This window comes from Cyprinus carpio, chromosome B22 (assembly GCF_018340385.1).
Source record: "Cyprinus carpio isolate SPL01 chromosome B22, ASM1834038v1, whole genome shotgun sequence".
In the NCBI taxonomy this organism is placed as follows: domain Eukaryota; kingdom Metazoa; phylum Chordata; class Actinopteri; order Cypriniformes; family Cyprinidae; genus Cyprinus; species Cyprinus carpio.
Window position 1 is genome coordinate 8,284,596 of NC_056618.1, and position 18,003 is coordinate 8,302,598.

At 37.9% G+C, this 18,003-nt stretch overlaps 1 pseudogene; it reads left to right on the forward strand.

The window, feature by feature from the left end:
- The first annotated feature begins 11,833 nt into the window (after positions 1-11,833).
- Positions 11,834-17,719, forward strand: LOC109079497 (annotated as a pseudogene).
- The last annotated feature ends 284 nt before the right edge of the window (positions 17,720-18,003 follow it).

Consider the following 18,003-nt stretch of genomic DNA (forward strand, 5'->3'; position numbering starts at 1 on the left):
CCCCCCGTTTGTCCCTTTTTGTTGTGAGAGAGATATTGCCTAGCATAGGGCCCGGGATCTTGTGCAACGCCCCTGAAAGGTCGTTATTTATTATTATTATTATGTCTGGTACAAAAAGTATTCTGGTCGCTTCATGACATTCAGATAAGAACCACTTGCCGGCAGATGCAACTAGTCGATGTTGTCTTTTTCATACTTTCTGCGGACCTTGACAGTGTAAGTTACTTTGGAAGTTAATGGGGACAGTCACAAGCCTCCCGTTTTCCATCCAAAATATCTTAAATTGTGTTCTGAAGATGAAACGAAGCTTTGAAGGGTTTAGAACGCCATGGGAGGGTAAGGTGATTAATGACAAAATTTTCATTTTGGGGTTGAGTATCCCTTTAATCCAGATATTGTAATCAAGTCTGCAAATTCGTTTGAAGAACTAAATTAGCCAGAGATCAGTTATCATGATTAGAAGATCTGGCAGCTTTCAAATAGTCTCAGATCTATTAATCGAGGAATGAAGTACGGACCCCAGGACAAAGAACAAAGTGCAGTTAGCCTACTACTTGCGCACTGTGACACACCCGACGCGCGCACAATACGTCAAATAGAGAAACAAAATCGTCCTATTGAAACGCACTTTCATGAGATCGGATAATATTAAATAAACAACAACAACAACAACAAACATCTGATCCCACATCTGAATTTCGTGTGTGCATTCACACGGGATAGCGCGACTGCCTGCGATTTTACTCTAATTTACTCCCGGATACCCGGATGTCAAGGCTTTGAGAGTCCCTTCTATGGTTTCAGATATAATAGATTCTTGCGCTTCATTTTACATTTCACCGGGTTAAAATAACATCTCAAGCTTTATACTTGATTTATTTGTAACACATTAACTTCAAAACGTTTTCAGTTTTCTCTTTCTGCAATTGTGTAGCGATATGACAGCACCCAAAATACCATCAAACACTCCAGCGCAGCTCCATTCTTAGCGAAAGATGGATAAAAAGGCGCACAGGAAACAAAAACCTCGAAAAAACATGATATACTAACCCGCCAAATCCAGGCCAAAATCCACAGAGGTGTCGGAGATTCGCACGGGACTAATAGTATCACAGGACCTCTGTGTTCATGGCGAAATAAGCAGGTCTTTTGCGAGGGAATTTTTACTTTACAAATTACAGACATGGCCGATTCGCACGGGATTAAGATCACAGAAAACCTCCGCAATTGTTACAATGACTGGAGGTCACCGAAGTAATACTAATCCCAGTGCAAATAGGGCTTTAGAATATATTTGTCCTTTTGTTTGTAATGCAACACCAGATGGCGCCATTGTAAAAACCATTGGGAGCAGAACCCACAGTTTTCTTCTCACTGCAGAAAAACTGTAGTAACAAAGCGGAACATGTCTTTGTGTGTGTTTTGGATATGTCAGAATCAGAATGCAAAAAAGGTGGAACGTATATGGGCCAATCTAGTCTTTTTCCAAAAAAATGTATGTATGCAAATTGTATAATATCCAAGTTACACATTTCTAGTATTTGTGCGGTTAATTCTCATATTGTATTTTCAGAAAGTTTTGGAATGTTTGTCCTCTCCCCAATGCGTCACTACCAAAGCACAGCCATAACAATTTTTATTAAACGGGATATACTGACCTATTAAGATTTTGCTTACATCTACATTGTAAATATATATATATATATATAATATATATATATATATATATATATATATATATATAATAAATAAATAAAATAAAAAAAATCAACAGTAAAATAATAACAATTACATTTAACAGTATTTCCAGTATAATTTATTGGATTTGTTGTATTTTTAATCTATAAGATAAGATAAGATAAGATAAGAATCACTTTATTCGCCAAATGCATCAGCAGATACACAGGAATTTGATATGGCCATCAGTAACACACAAACTCAACACACACAAACATATATGCGTATAGCTGCAAAAGCATGCCTAAAACAATCAATCAAATAATAAAATAGTCCAAAAATAGTGCAAGATCAGCTATTCATAAGGGAAATGGCTCTTGGAAAAAAAAACTATTAAGATGGCGTGAGGTCCTTGTCCTCACTGCTCTGTACCTTTTCCTGAAGGAAAGCAGCCTAAAAATGTCGCTTGCTGGATGGGACTGATCAGCAGCAATTTTAGCCGCCCTCTTCTGACTCTGGCCTCATATAGTTCATTAAGTGACAGCTGGCCTTTTGTTTAGTCAGCCGCGTCTGCTGTGCGCACAATACGCTGTAGTCTGACCTTCGCCTGGGCTGATGCAGATGCAAACCAACAGTAATAGATGCTGAAAGAAGGCTTTACCACAGTGGCTCTATAAATCTAGACCGAACAGAGCTAGAAACGTTTAATTTCTTTAACTGTCTCAAAAAAACATTCCACTATGAGCTCTCTTAAGAATGGAGGAACTATTTTCCTCCCATTTCAAGTCATTTGTGATAACAGTGCCTAAAAAATTAATTGACTCCACCCTCTTCACAACGGAGCTCTGGGATAGTTAGAGGAGAAAGGGAGGCGGGTGTTCTGCGAAAATCTATCACACATTTTCCACAGTCTTTTGCTGATTAAGCTCCAAGTTGTTCTCATCACTCCACGCAACCAATTTAGGACACTTCCTGCCTGGTAAGCAGACGTCATTTCCCTTAATAAGGCCAACTAATGTGGTATCGTCTGCAAATTTAATCAGCTTGATGGAACATTATTGGAAGTGCAATCATTGGTATACAGTGAGTAGAGAAATGGTGACAGCACGCACCCCCTGAGGTGCTCCAATGTTAGTAGTCTGAGGATCAGACATGTGCTGGCCAAGCCGCACATACTGTTGTCTGTCACTAAGAAAATCCATAATCCAGTGGCAGATAGAGGGTCCCACTCCCATCAGTGACAGCTTCTCCCACAGTCACTCTGGTAGAATGGTGTTAAAGGCTGCACTGAAATCTATAAACAACATCCTTACATAGGAGCCAGGAGAGTCAAGATGGTCCAGAGCATAATGCAGTCCTAAATTGGACCGCATCATCTACCGAGCGGTTTGCCCTGTAAGCAAACTGTAGTTGAATCAAGATAAGGAGCTGTAATAGGTTTAAGATGTGACAAAAACCAACCGCTCCAACATTTCATGACCACTGATGTAAGGGCCACCGGTCTGTAGTCGTTTAGGTCCACAGCTTTGTTTTTTTCTTCGGCACTGGAATAATGGTTGATGACTTAAAACAACTCGGAACCCTGCATAAAACAATTGATTGATTAAAAATGTCCGTAAAAACTGGAGCTAGCTGACTAGCACAGTACTTCAGGGTGGCAGGTGAAATCCCATCAGGGCCACTCGCTTTCCTTACATTTTCCTTACTAATATATATATATATTATTTTATTATTATTTTTTTTTTGTAAAAGGCAAAATGTTGATCATAATGATTTCAAAGTTAAGGATTCATTAGTTGGAATATTCATTGAACCAAAAACTATTATAACATTTAAGTTAATAATTGAGTATTCTTTATTTTTGAAAAAAAACTTTTTATGTTTCAGTAGTGACTGCACATTTTCAGTACTGACAGTCATGCTTTGGTAGCGACCACTTTGCACTACATAATTATAACTTGCGTACTAAAGCACTACTAAAACATACTAAAAATACATAACTGTACAAAATTATTTATTTTCCCCAAATAAGAGGACTATGTGTTCCCTTTTTGTCACTACCGAAAAAATTATGACATGTTTCGGTTGTGACTGTTTTGATAGTTTCAATAGTGACAATTTTACATACGTTTGAACCCAGTTCAGATGCTAATCACATGGTTAGCTAGCACAGTTCTGAACAATGGAACACATGTAAAACTAAATGGAATAACTCTCAAGAATGTGAGCTTTATTGTAGGAAAAAAGATGTTCAGTAGTGACCTTCCTTAAAGTTACATACAGTTTTTACATCACCATGTAGCTATGAGAGAGGGGGAAACATGAATATTTCCTGATCATAAATGTAGAGTTGTAGTTCAAATCAGTATTAGGTTGAGATTTAGGGGTTAGGGTTCGGGCCACAGATATATATATATATATATATATATATATATATACGGGCCACAGCCACCTCCCAACTGAAAGTACCCAATAAATTATTAAGTTGAGATTTAGGGGTTAGGGTTCGGGCCACAGCCACCTCCCAACTGAAAGTACCCAATAAATTATGATTTTTTTTATATATTAAGCTTACTGATATTATTGTGGGTTTAAATAGATAATAGAAGGATCTCAGTAAACATCTAAGATTTGAATACTTAAATGCTTTTTAAAAGTGTTTTTTGCCTTTGGGACAGCAGTTTAGACCAATTCTATAGAATATATAGTTGCAAACCATTTAGCTGGAAGACTGATTACTCTACTATAAAAGCATGTAAACAACTGCAAAAACAATTAGATCTACAGTATGTATTATTTTCATATGCAGTTCATAGAGGGCATTTTGCATTAGCCATAGAATAACAGCTTTTAATAATATTTAATATTTTACATAACAAAGATCCAAGATGGCGCCGAGCATGGCGGCCGTGTTGCGAGCTCAGAGTAAACTTTGCAGTTTTTCGTTTGTTTTACTTGTTTTTTTTTGTTGTTCTACGTGTTGGATGTTGTTTGTATGACTGTCTACGACAGACACACGCTTCTAAACATAGGTTCCTACATCGCGAAACGCAAACCGGACTTTGAGTTCTTGAACGCTGGTGCTTTGTTTACAGACACCGCATCAGAGCCCTTTGTCTGGGCTGCACGGTTGCGACCGAGGAAACGCCGCCGGAAAAGAGGGAAGAGAGCCGGCGTCCTTGTCAGACTCAGATCTCGTCCCCTCCGACCTCCTCTCCCAACCATTTTTCTGGCTAACGTTCAGTCACTGGACAACAAACTTTGCGAACTGTGGGCACGTATCTCATACCAACGAGAAACAAGGGACTGCTGCACTATTTGCCTCACAGAAACCTGGATGTCTGCAGAGGTTCCAGATTCAGCCATCGAGCTTACGGGTTTCTCCGTGCACCGCTCGGACAGAACGAAAGAGCTCACAGGGAAAAGCAGAGGTGGGGGCATTTGTTTCTTTAACAACAACTCGTGGTATGATGAAAGAAACCTACACTCTATTAAATCCTTCTGCTCCCCTGATCTGGAATTTCATATGCTTCTGTGTCGACCATTCTGGCTACCGAGGGAATTCACAGCGGTCATAATCACCGCTGTTTACATTCCCCCTCAAGCCAACACAGACCAGGCACTCAAGAAACTGTATGGGAATATAAGTGAGCAGGAAACCGCGTACCCAGATGAAGCATTTATTGTTATGGGGGACTTTAACAAAGCCAACTTCAGAACAATAGCTCCAAAATATTTTCAGCAAATCACCATCAACACGCGTGGTGATCATGCACTGGACCACTGCTACTCTCCTTTCCGGGACACCTACAAATCTCTCCCCTGCCCACCTTTCGGCAAATCGGATCACTCATCCATTCTGCTCCTGCCTGTTTATATAGGCAGAAACTGAAACGGGAAGCACCCGCCCTCAGGACAATTCAATGCTGGTCGGACCAATCAGACGCTATACTACAGGATTGTTTTGATCACGTGGACTGGAACATGTTCCGGGCAGCGTCTAATGACGACATAGAGGTGTACTCAGAAACTGTAACGTGTTTCATCAGGAAGTGTGTAGAAGATGTAGTGCCGACAAAAACAATCCGCATCTACCCCAACCAAAAACCGTGGATTAATAGCGATGTTCGAGCAGCCTTGTCAGCGCGGACATCCGCTTTTAAATCTGGTGTTGTGCCCAATTTTGACCCCCTGCCAAATTATTACCCCCCTCGTTCAAATCGCTACCTGATTGCCTAATCCTAACCCCACTCCTAATCCTAACCCCTCCCCCAAACCTACTCCTAAACCTACCAATACTAGGGGGGTAATAATCTAGCAGGGGGTCAGAATTGGGCACAACACCGGAAACGCTGATGATCGCAAACAAGCCAGCTATGATCTCAGGAAATCCATCAAAGCCGCAAAAAGACAATACAAAAACAAAGTTGAAGAACAATTCAACACCAACGATGTAAGAGGCATGTGGCAGGGAATCAATAAAATCACAGACTTTAAAGGGAATAAACCAGCTACTGTGAACATTGCCGCCTCTCTACTGGATGAGCTTAATAACTTTTATACTCGTTTCGAGTATAACACCGCCCTAACACAGAGAGCGCTCCCGCGGCTGCTGCAGAAGATGTGAGTGCACTCTCCGTCTCTGTCGCGGATGTAACCCGATCCTTCCGATGGGTGAATATCCGCAAGGCTGCGGGTCCTGATGGCATCCCAGGCCGTGTGCTCTGAGCATGCGCATTCCAACTAGCCGGTGTTTTCACAGACATTTTCAACCCTCTCCCTCTGTCTGTCTGTGGTTCCCTCGTGCTTCAAAAAAATCCACCATTGTGCCCATACCAAAGAAAAATAAAATCACATGCTTGAATGACTGGAGGCCCATTGCTCTCACACCCATCTTCAGCAAGTGTTTTGAGAGAATCGTCAGAGACTAAATCTGCTCTGTGCTGCCTGCCTCACTGGATCCGCTACAATTTGCATATCGCAGCAACCGTTCTACAGACGATGCTATTGCTTTCACCCTACACACTGCTCTCTCCCACCTGGAAAATAAGAACACCTATGTGAGAATGCTGTTTGTGGTCTACAGCTCAGCATTTAACACCATAGTGCCCGCCACACTTGTTGCGAAACTCCAGACTCTGGGACTAAACAGATCTCTGTGCAGCTGGATCCTGGACTTCCTGACAGGCAGAAGTCAGGTAGTCAGAATGGGCAACAACACTTCATCCCCGCTAACCCTCAACACTGGTGCTCCTCAGGGCTGTGTCCTCAGCCCGCTCCTGTACTCCCTGTGCACACATGACTGTACAGCCACACACAGCTCCAACGTCATCATCAAATTCGCTGATGACACAACGGTGATAGGCCTGATCACCGACAACGATGAGACGGCCTATAGAGAGGAGGTGAGCACCCTGACTAAATGGTGTCAGGAGAACCATCTCTCACTCAACGTCGACAAGACCAAGGAGCTGGTGGTGGATTTCAGGAGACAGAGCAGAGAATACAAACCCATCACCATCGTCAAGACACCGGTGGAGAGGGTACGCAGCTTCAAGTTCCTCGGCGTTAACATCAGTGAAGATCTCACCTGGTCTACACACACTGACGCAGTGCTGAAGAAGGTACATCAACGCCTCTTCTTCCTGAGATGGCTGAGGAAGTTTGGAATGAGCTCCAACATCCTCAGAACATTCTACACCTGCACTATAAAGAGCATCCTGATGGGCTGCATCACTGCCTGGTTTGGAAACAGCACCGCCGGCAACCGTAAAGCTCTGAAAAGGGTAGTGTGAACTGCCAGCCACATTGTTGGAGGTGAGCTTCCCTCCCTCCAGGACATCTACACCAGGCGATGTATAAGGAAATCCTGGAGAATCATCAGTGACTCCAGCCATCCGTCCCACAGACTGCTCTCTCTGCTGCCCTCAGGAAGACGTCTCCTCAGTATCCGATCCCGCACTAGCTGACTGAGGGATAGCCTTTTCCCTCAGGCTATCAGACTAATGAACAGTCAGAACTAATACACCCTACAGCATAATCCTACAATATGGTATGCCACACACTGTACTTTAACTTCAACAGTTCAATACTGGACTATACATACACACCTGCATTTAATACAATAATCTACCTGCTACCACTGGATACCATCCGATGCACATCCATGACATTTCTGTATCCAGCCCACGTACACTCTGTTGCACCTTAGCATATTTTCATGTGTATATATGTTTACATAATATAGAATGTGTACATTCTGTGTATAGTGTGTAATGTGTAGTGCTAACTGTATGTATGTACATACTGCGTAAAATGTGTAGTGCTAACTGTAAGTATGTCCAATAGTACACTGTGTGTACTGACTATATGTATGTATGTGCATATTGCACATTTTCACCTGTTAAAGTCTGTATTGTTATATGTTAACTGTTTCTGCAATTTCTGGAGCACGCTCCCAAGAATTTCACTCACCAAGACACATGTGCTGTGGTGATGTGACAATAAAAGTGACTTGACTTGACTTAACATAACATTTAAAGTAGGGTTGTCAAATGATTAATCACGATTAATCACATCCAAAATAAAAGTTTTGTTTACATAATATATGTGTGTATACTGTGTATGTTTATTATTTATATATAAATACAAACACACGCATGTATATATTTAAGAAGAATATGTTATGTTTATATATATTAAATATATTTATATATAATATAAAATATAAGAATATAAATATATAAATGTATATACATGTAAATATTTTCTAAATATATAATTTATGTGTGTGTGTATTGTATATATACATAATAAATATACCCTGTACACATACATATATTATGTAAACAAAACTTTTATTTTGGATGTGATTAATAGTGACAAACAAACTGACAACAATAATTTTAAAGCTAAAGGTGCAGTGAAGACCAAAGTGATCATTGAGTAATAACAACAAAAATACAAAAAAACAAACAAAAACTGCAATTCTAATAATAGTAATACTAATAATTAAATAAAAAAAGAAAAAATTCTATTCTATTAAGTAAGGAAAAACTGACAACAATCCAAAGTGATATGGAAATGTAATGCGGTCAGGAGAGCTGTCTGGAACTATGTTCGCCCGTGCGTTTCCCTGTAAATAATTGCACACCTCAGTGTCGGAAAATGCAGCATTCGGCCTGTGCTCAAATCAGTTGCGAAAAGGTCCAGTTTAACTGGGAATGCGCGCATCGAGGCTTGTTCCACAAGGTCAATGAACAGTTTTGTCTCTCTGCCTGTAGTGCCAAATTGAGATCATTCAGGTGTTTGAATATGTCGCTCAGAAAGCAGGCATCGGCCATGAAGTTGTTGTCCAATATGCGACTCAAGTGCGTTTCTGCCTTTTTTTTACTTGCTGCTGCGGAGGAAAGTTATGATCTCCTCTCTGAGACCACAGAAACGCTTCAGTGCTTTGCCTTTGGACAGCCGCCTCACGTCATTATGCAAAAGCAGGTCGTGATGCTCAGCAGACATTTCTGACAGCAGCATGCGGAACAAGCGGTGTTGGAGGCTTGATGTGGAGCGAATAAAATTAATTGTAGCCATCACATTGTCCATGGTCGTTTTGAGTGCCCCACTTGTTTTGGCGCACAACACCGCCTGATGCACAATGCAGTGTAAGGAGATCACCTGAGGTGCAACAGCGGACCAACGTGCTGCCAAACCATTCACTTTCCCTGCCCATGGATGGAGCCCCATCTGTCACAAGCATGCACACACGCATCATATCCAGACCATTGTCTTTAAAAAAACAAGCGCCACTGAAATTTTCCCAAAGACTATATCCGGGACTATTCGCCCGTTGTGTGTCCTTCTAACGGCAGTAAGCAGAGCAGCTCCTCTCTGAAGCATTTGCTGCGGTAGCTCTCTCTTGGGCTGTGAAGTGACCGCACCATGGTAGTACTGCTCCGTTTGTAAGATGCAATCAAACTCTGCACTTTTGCTACCCTCTGTTGAGATCCCTCAGGAAAATTGGTGCGGAAAGTCTGGTGTTTCTCAATGTGGTGCCTCCGCACATTGTAATCTTTAAATACTGCAATGCACTCATTACAAATTAAAACACATCGGTTTGGCGTTTGGATTGTGGCGGTAAAAGAAAAAAAGGTATTTGTCAGTCCAGGCAGGGTTAAACTGACAGTTTTCCATTGGCAATTTTACGTTTCAGTGTTGAGAAAGACATATTGATAGTAATATAGGCTACTACCGGCACACCTCTGCATTGTTTGCGTTGTTTGCTAGGCTACTTGGTCTGTACTACTGTATGAATTTACGTAGGGATGTGCGTTTTTGGCGGGACCACAGGCTGGGCCATTTGGAGGTTGCTTCCGGGTCGCATGTGGCCCGCGGGTCGTCAGTTGAATAGCCCTGACGTACGGCATTAATATTAGGCTACCTTCTTATTCATTCTGCAAATAAAATATGACTAAATCATATTTTGACTAAATCTTGTTTGGTTATCATTGATGACTGACAAAGCAAATAGCACAGTTCCAAAACAGAAAACATCTACATCCTTTTCATATCAAGAGCAGGTGCAGATCCACATCCCCTACCAAAATTAAACATGTACTGCAGATCTTCTTCCCTGATTAAATTTGTGCATGGATTTTGACATGAGCAAGTTCCCTTAAAGTGATTTTTCTGTCTGGATCTTTTTTAATGTGCAACATTTTTTTTTATTTTTATTTTTTTATTGAATTTAATTGCTTAGAAAAAAAATGTTGAATGCCTTTTTAAAGATGCAGTATAATATTGACAGATATCAGTTGTAATGGGTACTATAGTCCAAATTCAAAACATTGAGAAATACTACTCAGAAAATATGCATCTGGCATTAAAAACATTAAAAAATCACAAAAAAAAAAAAATACTATTGGGTAAATTTGCAGCTGGCGGTGTTTATTTTTAAAAATGACTGACAATGACCATTAAAATCAGTATATGATCTTAATAATAACTAAAAAACGATTTCTAGACCTCATTAATATCCCTAATACATATGCATAGATTGAATAATTTACTTTAAAATCTATTTCAAATCATAAATAATAATCACAAAGCAATTTTAAACAATACAACAATCCATTACTCTTTACAAAGGTTCAAATATGTTTTATACTAAAATGAAATGAAATAATGAAATGATTCATTTATACTAAAATGAAATGAAATAATGAAATGATTCATCAAATCATCTCTCTTGTTGAGGAGAGCTGCAATTACTCTACTTAGCGATCAAAAGCATGAATTTCAGAAAAAAGAAGAAAAAAAAATGTGTGAAAAGTCCTGCATATGCAGATTGAAGTCAGTCGCGACTTAATGGATCTAAGAGGTGTAGCTTAACCTAACCTGGTTTAGGGGTAGGATTAGGGTATGGCTGGACCTTCTAGTTCCAGTGATTAGATTAGCTCGCAGCATTCTTAAGGACTCCTCTCACCCTGACCATGGACTGTTTAACCTCCTGCCCTCCGGGAGGCTCTTCAGCGACCTCCGGACAAGGACCAGCAGAATCAGGAACAGCTTTTTCCTAAAGCTGTCTCCTTGCTGAACTCTGCCCCTGACACCCCCCACACCATACACACAGACTCCCCCCCACTTCATCACTACATCTGACTGATTTATTTATTTATTTATTTACGGACAAGCAAAAAACAGTAAACATGCTATTACTTGCACTAACTGTCTGTTCATCCAGAAAACACTGAATAACCCATGTTGTACACTGAAATATATTCAATGCACTTTACTTTCCATTGCAATAGTGTAAATTATGTTCATATGTTCATAGTTCTGCCTATAGTGTACATACACTTTCACATATTTCATCTGTATAGTATGTTCATAAGTACACCTATCTGTATATCATGCTGATAGTATTTAAAAATCTGTAAATTTATGTCCATAATACTTATCTGTATAGTTATTGTACATATTGTAGACCTTGTATATTCTGTACTTACTGCTTATTGCACTCCTGGTTAGATGTTAACTGCATTTCGTTGCCTTGTACCTACATGCCCAGTGACAATAAAGTTGAATCTAATCTAATCTATTCTAGATCCAGAGAGGAAGAGACAGACAGCTCCACCCCCTCCACAGTAAACAGAGAAATTTACTTCCACTTTCCCATTGGAAATGGAGTCGACACAGGAACTATGCACTTTTGTTTTAACAAAACTTATATTCATTTCATTTCCGTAGAAAAGTGGTTAAAATGATATTCTCTGTTTTGCTCACATTGACTGCATTCTTTATGTCTGGTAAGACATCGATCTATTTGTTTCAATCTGAATTTCCTGTAAATCAGTGCTTCTCAATCCTGTCATGGAGGAACGCAGCGCCTGCATATTTTGTATGTCAGCTGATTAGTAGAAACTATAAACGCTGAAATGTGTGTCAGATAAGGGAGACATACAAAACATTAAGTTCTGGAGGTTGCGACTGAAACAAATTGCACTGTGGCGCAGAAACAAATTCAACTACGTCACAGTTACAGTGACGTTATTGTTAATAGAGAACTAGATCTCTTCTTTAAAAAAAATGGCTAAAGGGAACTGAATCCTGTAATGAAGCACCGAGGCTTTCCTCTATTTCTGCTGCTTCAAGCTTAACACACCAACATATTACTTTTTGCTGTAACGCAGTAGTGTAAGGCATTACTAATTTCAATTTAAATAAAATCAATTTTCAGTAATATTTTACTCGGTACATGTTCAGCAACGCTTGCGTTACAACACACTTTTAGCCCAAAATGTAATTGTTCAAAGAAAAGAAAAGAAAAGAAAAGAAAAAAAAAACATGACATGAATAAAAATGAAGCAAATAAGTTATTTTTCCTGTCCGTGGTCAGTCAGTAGCTGCGTGTGGTGTTTGTTTTGCATTTAAATAATTTCTGCTTTTTATTTCTCTCCTAGTAGCCTATTGTTTATAGTTTCAGTTCAAATCGTTAGGTGCTCTGACAGAAAGGCTGCGTGTGAGGCTGACAGAGGCGCGCGCTGTTTAATGTGTTTGAGATGTGATGTTTTCCTTAATGCATAACTTACATTTCACAGGTAAATTCTCCATCTGTAAATGTTAAAAAAGCAATGGAAATATTTCCATTTTGCTATCAGAAGCGATTCTCCGCTAATCTCCACAGACTTCAAGAACGAGCGCCGCCGCGCGGCAAACAGACAGAGCTCAGTGAAACAGGAGCGCAATAACTCTAATGTATACATTTTGCTGAAATATTTGTTGTTGGACAATAAATGTGACATAAGTAGATTTTTAAACCTATAAGTAAGTGTATTTGTATGATAGCACTAACTGTAAAGTGTAATGGGGTAATCAAAATAGCCTTTTTACTCAGTCTGTGCTTTTTAATAATTTTCATTTTTAACTATGAATTTTGCATTATACCGGTATATATATATATATTATATATATATATATATATATGAAGAGTTCAGGATGCAAAACCCTCTAAAAGCCATCTGAAATTTTCTTCTGAAATTAGCATTTTTATCAAGCTCCTGTGTTTATGTTAAGTTATTTCACTTTAATGGCAATGAGGAGAAACTATTCAATGACATTAAAAGTGAATTTACTGAACATAACCCACAGCAGCAGCCAAATAAAAATGCTAAATTTTAAAAGGAACTTTTCAAATGGCTTTTAGAGGATTTTGCATCTGAACTCTTCATATATTATAATATATATAATATATATATATATATAGATATATATATATCGTTTTTAGATTGCTAATATTACAGATGATTTTAATGTGATTTTAAAAAACCTTTTTTTGTACATAATTTATGCCTACATGCTTACATTCACTTTATTTAATCCAAATACAAAATACCAAGATATAGGCTATCATATACCGCAAATCAGACAAAAAATACAGAGATATGAATTTTTGCTCATATACACCATGTCTACATACAATTGTAAAAAACGCAAGTCATGGTTTGATTTTTTTTATTCATGTTCATTTTTCATGACCAAAATAACACATTTATTCATAAAAAATAATCAATCAGTCATAAAACTGATGTTACAACACATTACAAGAACAGAAAGAAATAAAAATAAGTATGCGTCACCCTGGATACTAAAGAAAGATATAAGCAAGCAAGCAAATAGAAGGTATATTTATAGTAAAATTTTATATTGTCCCAATTATATGAATTAAAATGATAATTTACACTCAATACGTTTATAATTAAAATGATAATTTACACTCAATGCGTTATTATTGCATACGGTTTAATAATGTAACACAATACTGAGGTGCAGATATTTTCCACTATTTGCAATAAGTAGCCTAAATAGCAGAAAATCATACTAGCAGAAAGTTTAACAGTGTAAATACTGTAGAAACTATAGCCATTTGCACTTATGTAAATAGCATCTATCGCTATTTACACTTGATGCAAATATATCCACTGCCATAATATTTTCATTTAATGAACTGGAGCAGCCTACTCATAGTAGTTTTCTTCCCACAGATTCCCACTGGCTGCTGCTGCTGCTTTTGTCACATCCCGAAACATTTATTTATTTATTTAATGATTGTAAAAGACCGACTATTGAATATAAATATTGTATATGAAGTGTCTTAAATATAAAACAGAATTTAGAGTGAATTTTTATAATTTAAAATGAAAAACATGACAATGAACAAAACAATCTGTGATTGGTTGCTTCACATGTCAGCCAGGCTTTGTTATGTCACAGCTGTTTTGAAATAAAATTTCAATGGTTTGCTGAACCCATGAACGGCCGTTGTTTTTTTTTTACCTGATCTCAGGTCAATTTTATACATTTGTAGACACATTTGCATAACTAAAAGTAAGATATGTAGTAAATAGTTTATTCTTATTAGTCTGATTAACCAAGCTCTGCATAAAACAAACAAAACAAGTGAATGTATAAATTAATGATGTCATTCTGCTGTTTGTTTGCGTTACATTATAAATCCAGACATAACTCTCTACTCATCTTCATTAAATTCACAGCAATTTCATGTTGTATATTTTTGTCCCACTATTCCAGGCATCTTTAATATTTAATTAACTGTTCATTTCTTCTCCAGGTGTTTCTGGTGTGGATACAGAAAAGGTGACCCTGATGGAGGGAGATTCAGTCACTCTACAGACTGGTGTTAAAACAATCCAGCTAGACGATATTAAATGGTATTTTAATAACACTCGCATCGCTCAAATCAATGGAGATCAGAGTTATAACTGTACAGATGTTCAGTGTAATGAAGATACTGAGAGATTCAGAGACAGACTGAAGCTGGATCATCAGACTGGATCTCTGACCATCATGAACACCAACACCACAAATATGAGCTTCCTATGCGCTAAAGATCATCAGCAGCAGCATCAGTGAAAAGATCTTCAGTGTTACTGTTCTTGGTGAGTCATTTTATGAAACATTCTTTAATAACTCAAGCAGGAGCAGATTATATGTTTTTATGTCATACTGAAGTATGTTTGTTTATGTTTTTGTTTTGTTTCGTATTAAACAGAACAGTTTAATTTGATAACTAAATTATTTCCATTGATGAACTGATAGTTTTATAGAAAAGATGCTGTTTTGTTCTGGTGGACTTAATAGTATCTAGTCATCTCTGATCACCTTTTATTATCAGCTGTTTAAATGAGAATCTGATGTAATATAAATATGTAAAATGTGTTTATAAGCACAAAACATGCACAAATGTTATATTTCACACTGAATGTCCAGACTGAGAATGTTGAATCACTTTGACGTACACAGTTCTCTCGTGGTGTATTAGTAGTTCCCTTAAAAAGGGTCCTCCAGCAGCTGTTGGTTTGTGTTTCAGATGTTTCTGCAGCTGAAGAAGATCAAACGAAGAGAAAGTCAGTGAAAGAAGGAGAAGCTGTTACGTTAGATACTGGTGTAATAAAAAACACAGATGATGTGATGGTGTGGTATTTTAATGAGACTCTCATCGCTGAAATCACTGGAGATCAGAGTAAGATCTGTTCAGATGATGAGTGTAAAGAGAGATTCAGAGAAAGACTGAAGCTGGATCATCAGACTGGATCTCTGACCATCACAGACACCAGAACCACAGACTCTGGACTTTATAAACTACAGATCAACAGCAGCAGCATCCGCCGTCATCGCCGCAGCATCAGCATCACCAGCTGGAAAACATTTACTGTCACTGTTTTTGGTAAATAAAATGTAGTCCTTCAGGGCCTTTGACGTTTAAGAATTTTAAAATACAATGAAAAATGTTTAGAAAATGTTTGCATTGTTGCCTGTCTGAAAAAGAGAACTTTGACTCAGTATAAAAATATGATCAAGAGCATCTCTATCACTGTCATGTGTACATCAAAATGACACATTAATGCCAGAAGTACACTGTAAAATGCAAAAATGTAATCAGGTTTCAGCTGCTGTTCTTCAGAACCCATAATGTATCAGTTTAATCAATAAATGACTGTCTGTCTTTATCGTTACAGGTGTTGGTCTGTCTTCAGCTGCTGTAGCAGGAATATGTCTTTGTGTTCTGCTGCTTGTTGCTGCAGCTGCTGGTGTGGTTTACTGTGGCAGGCGTCAAACTAAATGGAACGGTGAGTATCCCAAACAGATAACAAGATAGAAATCGCTTGAAAGCAATCTTTAAAAAAGATGTAAAAATACGTATTTCCATCCTAATTAACCAAAATATTGTTTAATTGAGTTTGTTGTTGTTCAAACAGACAGCAGAAAGCAGTGCAGTGATCAGGTGAGATACTGTGAGCATATTTGAAGCACTTTAGATTGTTGTTTAGGAAGATGAACATGGCTTTTCAAATGCAAAATTACAAGTCACATTGTTTGTGACATTTGATATTTATTATTTGTGACACATTTTGTGTTTTTTCTATTTGTTATTCCTTTTAATAGAACCATCAAAATTCTTTGTAAATAGTTTGCAATATTCTCAATGTAATCCTTCAGACACTGTCATTCAAACATTTTATTAGAACAGAGGATCACACTGTGATGCAGTTCATCACAGTGGGCAGCCATTTTTTGGTGCGGAGCCCAGGGAGCAGTTGGAGGTTTAGTTCTTGCTCAAGAGTCTCACCTCAGTCGTGGTATTGAAGGTGGAAGAGAGTGCTGTACATTCACTCCTCCACCTACAATCCCTGCTGATACCAAGACTCGAACCCACAACAAGTCCAACATTGTGTTTATTATTTAGGGAAATAAACCCTGTGTGCAACTAGCAAACATCTGGAAAAAACACCATGTGTTTGTATAACCAGTTATGATCATCATCATCATCATCATTTACATGTGAATCTGTGTTTTATTACAGAAAACTCATATACTGGAAACTGCCAATAAGACGTTGCCTGATGGGAATGTAACTGAGGTGGCTAATCAGACACTAATGTAACATCATTCATTGTTTTGACTTAAACTGAAAGGGACAATGAAGAAAAAGTAAGATACACGAGAAGAGAATCAGCAGAAACTTTCATGGCTCACAGAGAATGTCACCAATCTAAGATTTCAGTATATGGTATCAATGCCAGTCAAATTTCTGCTCAACACTTCAGCAAAAACTGAATTATTATAATTAATTTCAGTAATTTAACTATATATATTTAAATAAATATATATATATTTACTTTTTTAATTAAAACAGCATAGCAGTCATAAAATTAGGAACAAAGCAACTTTTGACGAGCAAAAGAGCAAAAAGCGCTTTTTTTTGTTCTGTTTCTTGTCATATTAATGCACTGCTGGTTTGACAAATCAATGACTCTGCTTTACTTTATGTAACACAGTACTTCAATCAAACTGATTAAATTATGCTGATAAACATAGTAACCAATAACATTAATATATGTGGCATATGCTGATTTTAAACACAATAAGCAGGCATGTAAACACTACCACCTTACTCTGACCATGGATGATGTGATTTCAGATTCATAAACATGGCAAATGGTACACTTTATATGCACTTAAGGTCATCTCTTCTGTTCCTGTAAATGCATTGAACTACAACATGCCCAGTGCATTATGAGTGTTGTTAATGTTTTGTTAACACTTTATTAATAACACTTTATTTCATTCATTTATCAATAATGAATAACTACAGGATCAACTGAGTAATGCACTATAGTAACTACTAAGTAAGTAAGTATTAGCATAAATCTTTCTGAACATTAAACGGGCATTGGACAGTCTGAAAATCACAATAATAAATAACAATAAAAAATAAACCTGAACATTAAACTCTCAAAATAACACACACAC